Source organism: Acinonyx jubatus, chromosome B4 (genome assembly GCF_027475565.1).
Source record: "Acinonyx jubatus isolate Ajub_Pintada_27869175 chromosome B4, VMU_Ajub_asm_v1.0, whole genome shotgun sequence".
NCBI classification, from domain to species: Eukaryota; Metazoa; Chordata; class Mammalia; order Carnivora; family Felidae; genus Acinonyx; species Acinonyx jubatus.
This window is the reverse complement of record NC_069387.1, coordinates 107,146,394-107,158,257: the sequence shown is the minus strand read 5'-3', so window position 1 is coordinate 107,158,257 and position 11,864 is coordinate 107,146,394. Positions and strand designations below refer to the sequence as shown.

General features: G+C 33.2%; 1 long non-coding RNA gene and 1 pseudogene across 1 annotated transcript; both read right to left on the bottom strand.

Moving 5' to 3' along the window:
* Window positions 1-5,583: 5,583 nt before the first annotated feature.
* Window positions 5,584-5,795, bottom strand: LOC113602934 (uncharacterized; annotated as a pseudogene).
* Window positions 5,796-8,938: 3,143 nt separating this feature from the next.
* LOC113602891 (uncharacterized) lies at window positions 8,939-10,270 on the bottom strand. Its single transcript, XR_003424423.2, has 2 exons — window positions 10,099-10,270; window positions 8,939-9,044 (listed from the first exon to the last, which is right to left on the bottom strand). It is a non-coding gene; the product is annotated as an uncharacterized LOC113602891 (long non-coding RNA).
* Window positions 10,271-11,864: the final 1,594 nt, after the last annotated feature.

The window sequence follows — 11,864 nt, the reverse complement described above, 5'->3', positions numbered from 1 at the left end:
TCTCATTTAATAACTTTAATATAAACAAATAAGTTGTATCTGCTTAATATTTTCACTAATACTAAATACATTTAGTATCAATACTAAATACTAAATACATTTTACTAAATACACACACTAGATGTGAACAAATTAACAGTGAAAAGCAAACATTTGACAGTATTTGAAATATAATATGTCTCTTTTTAAAAATCCATTTCTCATTTGAGAAAAGACATTATTATGATTTAGAATTTTCTCAGTGGTTTATGCACCTAAATATCCTAATAACATTGTATTTTTTAAATTTTTTTGACGTTTATTCATTTTTGAGAGATGGAGAGAAACACAGCGTGAGTGTGGGAGGGGCAGAGAGAGAGGGAGACACAGAAACCAAAGCAGGCCCAGGCTCTGAGCTGTCAGCACACAGCCCGATGCGGGCTTGAACTCACAGACTGAGAGATCATGACCTGAGCCGAAGTCAGATGCTCAACTGACTGAGTCACCCAGGCACCCCACATTGTATTTTAAATTATAGATTTTAAAGCAGATAATAATCTGTACAAGGAAAAGAGACACAAAATATTTATTTCATGGGTACATAAGTATGTATGTACTTAGACTAATTGATTTAGAATAACACAAGTGGGTAAAAATATGAAATTGTTTTGCAACTCGTGTTTTAAATAATGCAAATGTAGAAAATTATGACCTTCCCTTCTAATGTACCATAGATATTTTAGTGCAGCTTCCAATTTTAAAATAGCATGAAGTGATTAATATTCATCAAAAGGAAGTGGGAAGAGAAGCATCATTTTATTTTCAATTAATAGAAAACATGGCATTGTCTATTTTTAGTCTCCTAGCTATTTATCCATTCCCTACGGAAGTGAATGGGCTTCCACACTCTTGTCTGCTTTTTTGCTAAAAGTGCTTGCCTGGGCTGCCAAGCTCACCACGCAGTTTCTATCTGGCATTGAAGCGCTATCTTTTTCAGCCATGCAAGTCTGTGTTTTGTGATAAAGTGCCGTTATGGGCAGCCTTGCTGACTCTACTCTGCTTCAGAAAGAACTCGTGTGCACTACAGGATTCCATTTGAAAACTCTCTCTTCTGATGCTTGACTTTCTTCTGAAATTGTACTTGCAATCCTAATGGTTCTCTTTTTAATATTTTGACTCATTTTACTTGTTTAATATGAACTAGATATTTAATTCTACATAGAACAGCGAGGAGGTTTCTGACTGCTACAGAAGGTAAATTTTATAAGAGATAAACTACAATTTATAACTTGATTTTACCCAGCATGTATCACTTTAAATGCACAGATGGAGAGTTTTCAGGCCACTATGGGGGTAACCTGACTTTGAGATATGTTGGTCTATTCATTTCACATTCCACAAGATCCACCGTGATTATTTCAGTCCATGTGATGGCATAGTGGCTGTATCACTGTCAATTTTTTCAGCATGAGAAAAGAAAGCATTGGTTGTATTACCAGCCATTTATTTAATGTGTGTATAGGCATCATCTTGGAACATCCATTTCTGATGTTTTATAGGCACTTGACACCATCTGCTTCAAACACATAGAAATGAAGGATATATAGTAACTGAGTGTATCTACTTATAAGTTTAACTAACAAAGCTTTAAATATGTTTTACCTGAATTTATAAATTAGATATATTTAGTTTTTAGGAATCACACAAGCAGGACAGAGAAAACTCACACTATAGTAGGGAAATCTCTCCCAAAACTGCTTAAAGAATTTTCATAAATTCAAACTTATAATTTCGTAAAGTTAAATTCCCTTAACAACTCTAACACTGTTAACAGAAAATAAAGTCATCCTAGACATTTTAGCTATAAGTATCAAATATACCATGTTCCCCTAAATATCATATGCACTTTCATTAAAAAAAAAAGACACTGATATTGTAAACTTAATAATGAAGTGTTAGTGATTTAGACTTGGCTCCCTTCATTGTATCTTAACTTAATTACCTTTTAACTTACTCTCTAATGGGCATGCTGAGGTTACTTGGTGGAAAATTAAAAATCATTGTACTGTTTGCTATGCCAGGTTTGCTGTAATTATTGGTATATTTGTTTATCATTCACAAACTTGAAATCACTTTATGAGAACTATATGTGTGCCCTGGATTCCTCCCAGGATGCTGATTAGACAGGTGGGACCATTTTTAAAGCTGTCTGATTTGGTTGATGGAATTTCCTACTCCCTTTAATTTACTACCTAATTGAAATCTATTTCTTCCCATGATCTTCTTCTGTTACAATTCAGCACTGCTGCAATTCTAAAATTTTTAAATGCCATCCATTGGGTTTCAAAATTCACTTATCTTTGTCTTCTGAAGCTATAATTCTGACGTTAGGCTAATGACATTTTGGAAACAAAAGAGAGGGAAAATTATGAATAGCAGAAAAGGGGAGAGGTATTTGTTTCTTTTCTCCTCAATTACAGATTATTTTTTCTGTCTTCATGTATTTATTAAATTGGCTTTTAGTTCCTCATTTTATTGGAGAATAGCAAATTTAACATTCCTATTCATGTAGAAAGGGCAAATGTCAGCTAGTCATTGATACTTTAGGCAATATCAATGTCTAATTTCAGCTGGGACCCTAAAGTTACAACGTAGACTAGTGTGGAAAGAACTTGGGTTTTAGTGATTAGACATGGGTACTAATCTGACTTTACCAATCATCATCTGTATGATGTTGAACATGTTACTTAATTTTTAATGTCAGTTTCCATATCTTTATATCTGGGGTAACTAAACAAACCACTCCAATTTATTGTGAAAATAAAATCACATCTCTAAAGTACATTTTAACATGCCTGACACCTAGGTAACACTTATTAAATTATAGTTGCAATTAGTTAATCTATCAAAATAATCTTATATATGCTAGGGTGGAGTGGTTCATTACTGATATTAAATGTAGCTTTGAAAATAGATTTTACTTTTAAACTCACTAGGGCAAAGAATTTAATTTAAAATCTGCCATGTTTCATACAGATGTCAAGATCTGTGAAGGGACTGAGATCTGAGATCTGAGATTTTGCCCTCTGTGTTAGCTAATAAGTTATCCTGTCGAAAGTTCACCTACATCGATAAAGACAAAAGATGCCTGCATGAGACAAAGGACAGTTTATGACTCACAGCAATAGCAGTGGTCAGCATTATATTGTTTACACTAGTTCTCCAAGCCCTAATTCCCACATGCCACCTGGTGACATGACAAGGTCTGGGTGATGCCTGTACACACTGTGGGTTATGTTAAAGGAGAAAAAAAAAAACCTGAGTTTAAAAACCCTAATTTTTTATAAGGAGACTGTGAGCAAATCTACCCAACCTTTGCCCTGGAAAGAGACATTGTAATTATTAATGTGAACAGCAAACCAATATGCCTTCTGTTCTGGAAGACACTCTCTAACTTCCAAAGCTATTTGCTTTATGAACAATCTTGAAAGATGATATAGAACAAAACTGTTAATGCCCCTGCTCAGAAGACAGAAGTACATGGAGAATTGAATCCCCACAGTGGGATAATGGAAACTATGGACCTTCTAGTATAAAAATCAGGAGAAAATTTTATGAACATAATTTTAATTCAGTCATTCAAAGTGCTGAATTCTATCCAAACCATTTGTTGACAGGTGTGGTAGAGGAGATCAGTTACTTGTGAATGTCTTAATAGTATTTTAGAGAGGAAAAAGAAAAATTGGGATATTTATGAGGTTTTTGGATACAGTAGAAAGCATGTATTTCAATGTGAGGTCTTAATTAGGACTGGTTCACGATGTAGTAGTGGACGATGAGTGGACCAGGCAAAGCTAAGGTTTTGAGAAAACAGTTCCGAAGTGAGTGTTATGTATTGAAAGTTAGCAGAAGGATGTTCATATTAATGAGTTTTTCAAAAGTGCTTGAAAGGAACAATAATGTTATTTGTATCTTTTATCTTTTTGGATTGGGTTTTCTGGAAGAGCAAGGATAAGTGTAACATTAGTGAAGTCTTGATAATACAGAGATTAAGCAGTGATATAGATGATTTTGCTTCTTCAAAGCCAAATGACATTTATCCAAAGCCTGTCATTATTTGTATATGAATCTGGATTTGTGGCATAGAGACATCTACTCACATTTAATAGGTTTTTGTATCTTGAAGACAATATGGGGAAAAGGGTAGAAAACAGAATATACCAAAAGGAGAAATTAAAAAAAAAAATGATCATGGTGTGGGAAAATGACCAATTTAAGGTAAAAAAAAAACCCAAAAAACAAAAAAAACAAAACTGTAGAGAGGGCACCTGGGTGGCTCAGTGGGTTAAGTGTCTGACTGCGGCTCAGGTCTTGATCTCACCATTCACGAGTTGTTGTTTTTTTTTTTTAATTTTTTTTTTAACGTTTATTTATTTTTGAGACAGAGAGAGACAGAGCATGAACAGGGGAGGGGCAGGGAGAGAGGGAGACACAGAATCTGAAACTGGCTCCAGGCTCTGAGCCATCAGCACGGAGCCCGACGCGGGGCTCGAACTCAGGAACTGTGAGATCATGACCTGGGCCGAGGTCAGCCGCTTAACCGACCAAGCCACCCAGGCGCCCCTCACCACTCACGAGTTTGAGCCCCACATCCAGGTCTGCGCTGACAGCTCTGAGCCTGGCGCCTGATTTGGATTCTGTGTCTCCCTTTCTCTTTCTGCCCCTCCCCCACTAATGTTCTGTCACTCTCTCTCAAAAATAAATAAACATTAAAATTAAAAAAGATATATATATATATATATATAGATAGATATATATATAGATAGATAGATATACACACACACATATATGGATAGAGAGAGAGAGAGAGAGAGAGAGAGAGGGGCACTTGGGTGGTTCAGTCAGTTAAGTGTCTGACTTTGGCTCAGGTCATGATCTCATGGTTTGTGGGTTCAAGTCCCATGTCAGCCTCTGTGCTGACAGCTCAGAGCCTGGAGCTTACTTCAGATTCTGTGTCTCCCCATCTCATCCCCTCCCCCACTCGTGCTCTCTTTCTCAAAAATAAACCTTAAAATTTTTTTTTTAATGTACAGGAAACAAACAGGGAAGAAATGTTAAACACACAGAAGAATTCTAATAGTACACTAGCATCTGCCCTAAGAATGAATATAAGATTAGAGTCACATTATTATAAAAAAGATATCTTCCTTGCACTTAGGACAATAGAGAAAAATGAGTCCAATCAGAATATCTGATCTAAGTGTATATATATATATATATATATATATATATATATATATATATGTATATATATATATATATTAATCTTATTATGGAAAATACTTGATTGAGCTATATTTTTAAGATGATTAAAATGACTCACAACTTGTAGCCAGCTGAAAGTTTTTCCAGGTGTTCTTATTTGTTCTTTCTTTCTTTTCTGTTTTGGTCTAGATTTGATATTTCCAAAGTCAAAAGTTACATAAGTCCCTGTAGACAAGGGGTGATTTATAAGCAAAGAGGGTCATCAAGATTAGGATGGAGTTCAAAAGAAGCAATAAGAGAGAAACCACTTGAGAAAACAGAAGTCATTTTATGTTCCAATAAGAATTCCCCAAGCCTATCATTCTCAAAACTGGCTGTCCAGAAAATAAAACCTTTTCTTAAAAATAAACTTTCAGGTTTGAAAATATTTTTTGGTGCAAATGATAAAGTTAGAGCTTTCTGACCAATGGGCTTCCATTTTCCAGGGATAATTATTAAACTGATAAGGACAGATACCATACTTGATCTTAGCCAAAAGACCAAGAAGTGATTACAGATAATTATTAAAATATGAGAAAATGAGGCAGTAATACTAGAGGTAAATTTAAAACGTTTAGTTCTTCCTAAACAGAGAATTGACATCTGTTCAGACAGTTTGGTGGGCTGCTTTTTTTTTTATTACATTCTGGTTTATATTTCAGTTTCTCTCTAGAAAGATTTGCTCTGATGCATTAATAGGAAACCTATTATTAAAATTCACCAAAGCTGCATACTCCAAATTCACCTGTATCCATAGTAAAGATGACATTTCACCTCCATCATTCTGCCTTTTTTGTTCATTGAACTTATTTGATATGGAAAAAGAATGCAATAACATATATTGAAGGAGGACACAGGAGAAGAAAGAGCAAACTGGAATGACTCCTTCAGAGGGAGCTGAGATTTGCTGCAAAATTGGCATGTGGCCCCTTAACGCAGCAGATAGAGATCCAGTAGCCATTGAGGAACAACCATTTAAGTATCGTGACAGCTGTGTTCAGCCGTCAAAGAAAAGTTGGACAGACTTCATGGCGGATGACTGGACCGATCAATGTAAAAACTTGAAACATTACATTTGAGTTTCAAGGTAAATACTTTTCCTAGGTAGAGACACTGGTATTTCCTGTGTTTTCATGAAAAATGCCTGATAAATTAATACAATTTGCTTCTAAGGGAAGACACAGACAGGATGACATATTAAATGTTCTTTAGCTCAAGGTCTACTCAGAAAACAGAACCCAACTCAAAGCTTGTGTGAGGCTAGTTTATTATTATTATTATTATTATTACTATTACTATTATTTTTAGTTTATTTTTTGAGAGAGAGAAAGAAAGCAGGGGAGGGGCAGAGAGATAGAGAAAGAGAATCCCAAATAGGCTCCGCACTGTCAGCATAGAGCCCAAGTGGGCTCGAAACCATGACCTTAACCAACTGAGCCACCCAGGCAGCCCAAGGCTAGTTTATTTTAGCATGTGATCCCAGGTAGGAGATGGAATGCAGGGCAGTGAGAATGGAATAGGGAAGGAGGAACCGCCAATGCAAGGATGTCATGGAGTTGGATGTTCTCCAGGCAACTGTTACCCATTCCCATTGAGACCTTCTGAGGACCTTATAAAATGGACCCACAGAATTATCTACCCAAAGATGAAACAGGGAGATATGTGTCCAATACTTTTTGGCCCTGTTGGTCCAGGGTGGCCCTGTTGGCATTAATTGTTTATACTTCCAGATCACGAGGCAGTCTGACTAGATGACATTCCCCACATGGGTCCTACAGGAACTCCAGGGCAAGACTCACATTGCAAGATCCTCAGCTTGAGGCAATGCTTTTGGAGGTTGCACCTGAAAAAGCTCTCTAAAGTTTGCGTGATGCTGACTGCTGCGACCAGAGGATTTTCAAATAGTGTACAAGTTGTGTCCAAGGTAAAGGATAGTCAGAACGATAATACTAAATTGAGTCTGGGATGGGATTAGTCTGATGAAAGACAATTTGGTCAGAGATTTAATGATTCTAATGATACAAAAGGCAGTGTGCCATACTAGTGCATTTGATTCCCAGAACTAATCCCTTTTTATTACTTTTTTCCTTTATATGATGAAGTTATTTTCAGAAATAATCATGAATTTAAATAAGTAATAATAATGGTCAAATAAAGCCTACAGTGATTTTTTTTTCTTTTGTTGAATTCTGTACTTCTAATAATACAAGTAAAATAATATAAATATTAATAATATAAAATAATGTAAATAATATAAGACAAAAATTAAGACACTTTAATTTTAAAAATCTGTGTTTTTATAAAATATTTAAAACCCATAGTTTTATATCTGTATACTGGTCTATCACAGAAATGAATGATAACATTACATTTTAGTTTTGAGCCTTAAGTTCTGAAAACTTATCAAAGGGTTTGTCAAAATCTATATTCTTCATATATTGATGTTTAGTAAATAGCATAGCCAAGTTCCATTTTTCATTCATGATTGATAAAGTATTTTTAATGTTTTTTTTTAATTTCAAAAGGTTGTTTCACTTGATGTGGCAATTATACAAAATAAATTCTTTAAAATTTTTTTTTTTATTTAGAGAGAGAAACCATGAGTGGGGGAGGGCAGAGAGAGAATCCCAAATGCAGAGAATCCCTGCACTCTCAGTGCAGATCCCAATATGGGGCTCAGTCTCACGAACCATGAGATCATGACCTGAGCCAACGTCAGATGCTTAATCGACTGAGCCATGCAGGTGCCCCTACAACAGAAATTCTTAAATATAATAGTTTGTTGGAGATTCATAAAAAGTAAATTTTGCAATAAAATCCAGACATTCCCATAATGTCTATGTATTTATTTCTTCAGGACTGATTCTGGCAGATTTTCAGTATTTCTATAGTTCAAAAATATTTTCACCAAATAATTCATCATACATTTCTGTTACATTTGATAAAAATATATTTGAAGTTTTCTTCTTCAGAGAAAACTCTCTACATATAAGTGTACATTGACATTATTTGATCTACTAATTTAGAATAATTGCCCAGTTGTTAATGAAAATAATTGAGACATTCAAATACTGTATCTTTGACTTTTTTCTGATGACCTAACACCATTATCTTTTATCATTTCTTTTGGCATTTATCTTCTGCAAATATTCATTTCCTTACATTTTATTGTTGCAAAGTTACTAACCTCCATTGTTTTCTGAATCAATCTTCAAGTGTTAATTTAAAACTTGATGTTTCACTCTAAATAATTCAAATCTTACTCTGGTTGTTTGCAATATTTGTGTCACTTTAATATTTACATTTCAAATATCACTTTCAAATGAGGTAACTCAGAAAAGACATAGATAGCAGAAGACAATATCTGAGCTGATGTTTGTGTGTCCCTTTTTCCTTTGAATCAACCAGTACTTCATGGATTGAATTAACTTTCAAAATGTGTCTTTCCTGTGCACTCAGCTTCATAATGAGCACTACATCTTTTAAGAAAGTCCTTAGTGATAATATCTACATTCTGCAGCCTTTGCTATTGATCAGGTGAACCTGAAAGGATAGGTTTATTTTTCACAAATTCCAAAATACATTTTCCTGAGGAAATCTTCTAAAAGAGTGAATTCTCTTAAGCTTTGGGGGGAAAATGTGCTCAAGGAGCAAATGAGAATTAAGGATTAATTTATTTCACATTTTCCCATCATTTGTTTTGGCCACAGTTATACTGTTGTCATATTCTTGACCATTGGGCAGTCGTTTCAGGGAATTTCCTGGAAAGGAGAGAAAAAGCTCAAAATTAATTTCTTTATCTTGACCATCTTCAAGATTGATGTATTTGATCAACTTGTATAAATGAACAGGGTATAAAGCTTTGGGAATGTTAAGAATTTCAAACTACTTTGCATTTTTAATGCAACTATCTGTTCTTTGAGGTGATTTTCCAGAAGATGTATATAATTATTTAGACCATAGGAAAAAAGCTAGCATGGTAATACATTACTGCATAGTAAAACATTACAAAATGTTCCTTTGACTTTGGGTCATAATTTGAGAGTAATTTCTTCAACTTCAAAACAGTGTTCTTTATTTGCTAATGACATATGGTTTTTATGATCAGGGAAAGGATATTTTATTTGGCTGAAAGCATTATTAACTCTAAATAGGATCTAAAAAGTCATTTTTTATTCATACACATAAACACAAACATATATCTACATGTGTGCATATGTATGTATATATGTGTGCATATATGCATATATATGTTTTCGTATGTGGTGTACAAATCTTCCATTTTGTAAGAAGATAAATATTGTTCAGATGTCTTAATATCAGGGACTTTAGAATATACTTTCCAGCAGGTTTTAAAATGGTTTATTAAGCTGGACATGCCAGGTTTTGTTTAATTACCAGTAAACTAATAAAATATATAATTTTTTCAGTTTCTAAACAACTCACATAAACTCTCAATTTTCCACTATATGGAAAATATATAAAGAGTCTAAAAACCATCAAGTTGACAAGAGTTGACTTCCCTCCTTTGTTCTTTTCTCATTCTCATTCAATTGTATAACAACATTTAGTATAATATGGTTCACTTCTTTTAAGCGGGTTTAATCTCAATCACCTGGAACAAATATTGACTAAGTAGTGAAATCATAATACATTAAAATTTCATTTATCATATCTTTTCCTTCAAAGGCTTAGCCAAGCATCTCCTTATCATCATCATTATCATCATCACTATTAGTGTTGACTTTTGATGATACTTACTTTCTGTTCAAAATTATCAAACTTGAGAGAAAAATATTCAAATTCATCCTTTACCTGTATCACTTAAGCATTATTCTTTCTTGTATGGGTTCTTAGGATTGTATGTGCAATCCTGATTTTCCTATAATTGAAGAACTATATGTAATATTTTATATATTACACTTTTTAGAGTATGTTCAATGATTCAATTACCTCCTGTATTGACTTCTATTTTCTTGTTTTACTCCACTAGAATGTTATCACTTCATGTTGACAAGGTACCTCACATTAAAGTTCTTTACAGAACTTTACAGAACGTAGAATTATTATGGTTTCACAATAATATAGAAAATGACTTTAGGCTACTCCAAATTCCTGGAGAGGGAAAAAAACCTCAAAACACAAAAAACTATGTAGATAAGGTTTTATAACAAGTGAATGTCAAACATTGGTTAGTTTGATATAATTATTTACATTACTTTTTATATGTTAATAAGTTTATTTTCTCACAACCAAACATAAAATGTTTATTTTGAACAACTCAATTGCTCCACTGGTGCACATTTTATTTTTATGGCTTGTTTTCTGTTTTAAAGCAAAAATTAATTAAAATAGAATAATAAAATCCAATTTTAAGTATGTTATTAAAATCAATAAAATATTATATATGTGGCTTAATATGAACTTTTCAAACAAAAATTATGCACTTCAGAGTTCATATATTATTTCACTCAGGTCTTAAAATAAAAATTCCAGCAGTCACATGGAATGACAACATTGACCTAATTCAAATTCCATTTCTTTATCTGTACATTCATTGTGCTGACACTGTTTATTCTGTGTCCACCTTTGGAAAAAAAAAAAGCTTGAGCTTTTTTCTGCCTAGATACCCTTAATGAAATATTCTATATTTTTAATAAAATAAAAAATGAAAAATATATGGATATTAATCTTATTATCATTATTTTGTCTGAAAAATGAAACATATAAGATTTATAGTAATCAAATGAACATAACTTAGCTATCTAATTGAATGACTGATAGGGAAATTTAAGTGGTACAGAGGATTACCATATTGGGATTTTTAAAAATATTCTAATAATATAAAATAACATGTGCTACCTATAAAATAAATTTCAACTAGAGGATAATAGAAAAATATAGCTGTATGTTAGTGATCCTTTCTGAAATGAGTATCTTTAAAATGAGCTAGACTTTAAGAAGAATATTTATGAAATTCTTTTATACATTTCCTTGTAAGGAGAGGAAAAATAATATGTAGTACCACATTGGTTGGAGACATACTGTACCTGATGATATTTAGAGATCAGACTATTTAGAAAACAATGACTATAACTGGGTCCACATGTGTCAGGGGCTTACTGTACAACTGAGAGTTCTCTGAATTAAGTTCCATATAGTATACAATATTTAATAGAGGACACAATAAAATATGTGAATTGGAAGCACATATATGTTTTTTTTTAACTTGACTGTAACCATGACATTTTTTGAACTTTAACAAATTATTCTCTGAGGAAAGAATAATTTATTACTGACATTATTTAAAATTGCTGAATCATGGTGATAATAAAAATATAGAACAACTTTTATTTTGATATTTTATTATTTTTATAAAATATGTAAAGTCATGTACCCCCTTACTGCCTGCTCCTAGGCAGAATGCTACCTCTTTACTGCCCATAATGTGATATAATGGAAAAGTGACACTGAATAGGATTTTCAGTAATAATCAATGATTTGGCAAACCTAATACTCATTGCCTTCTTATTTCTCCCTATAGGAAGCCTATAAGACTGACTTTAGAGAAAGTTAGAAAA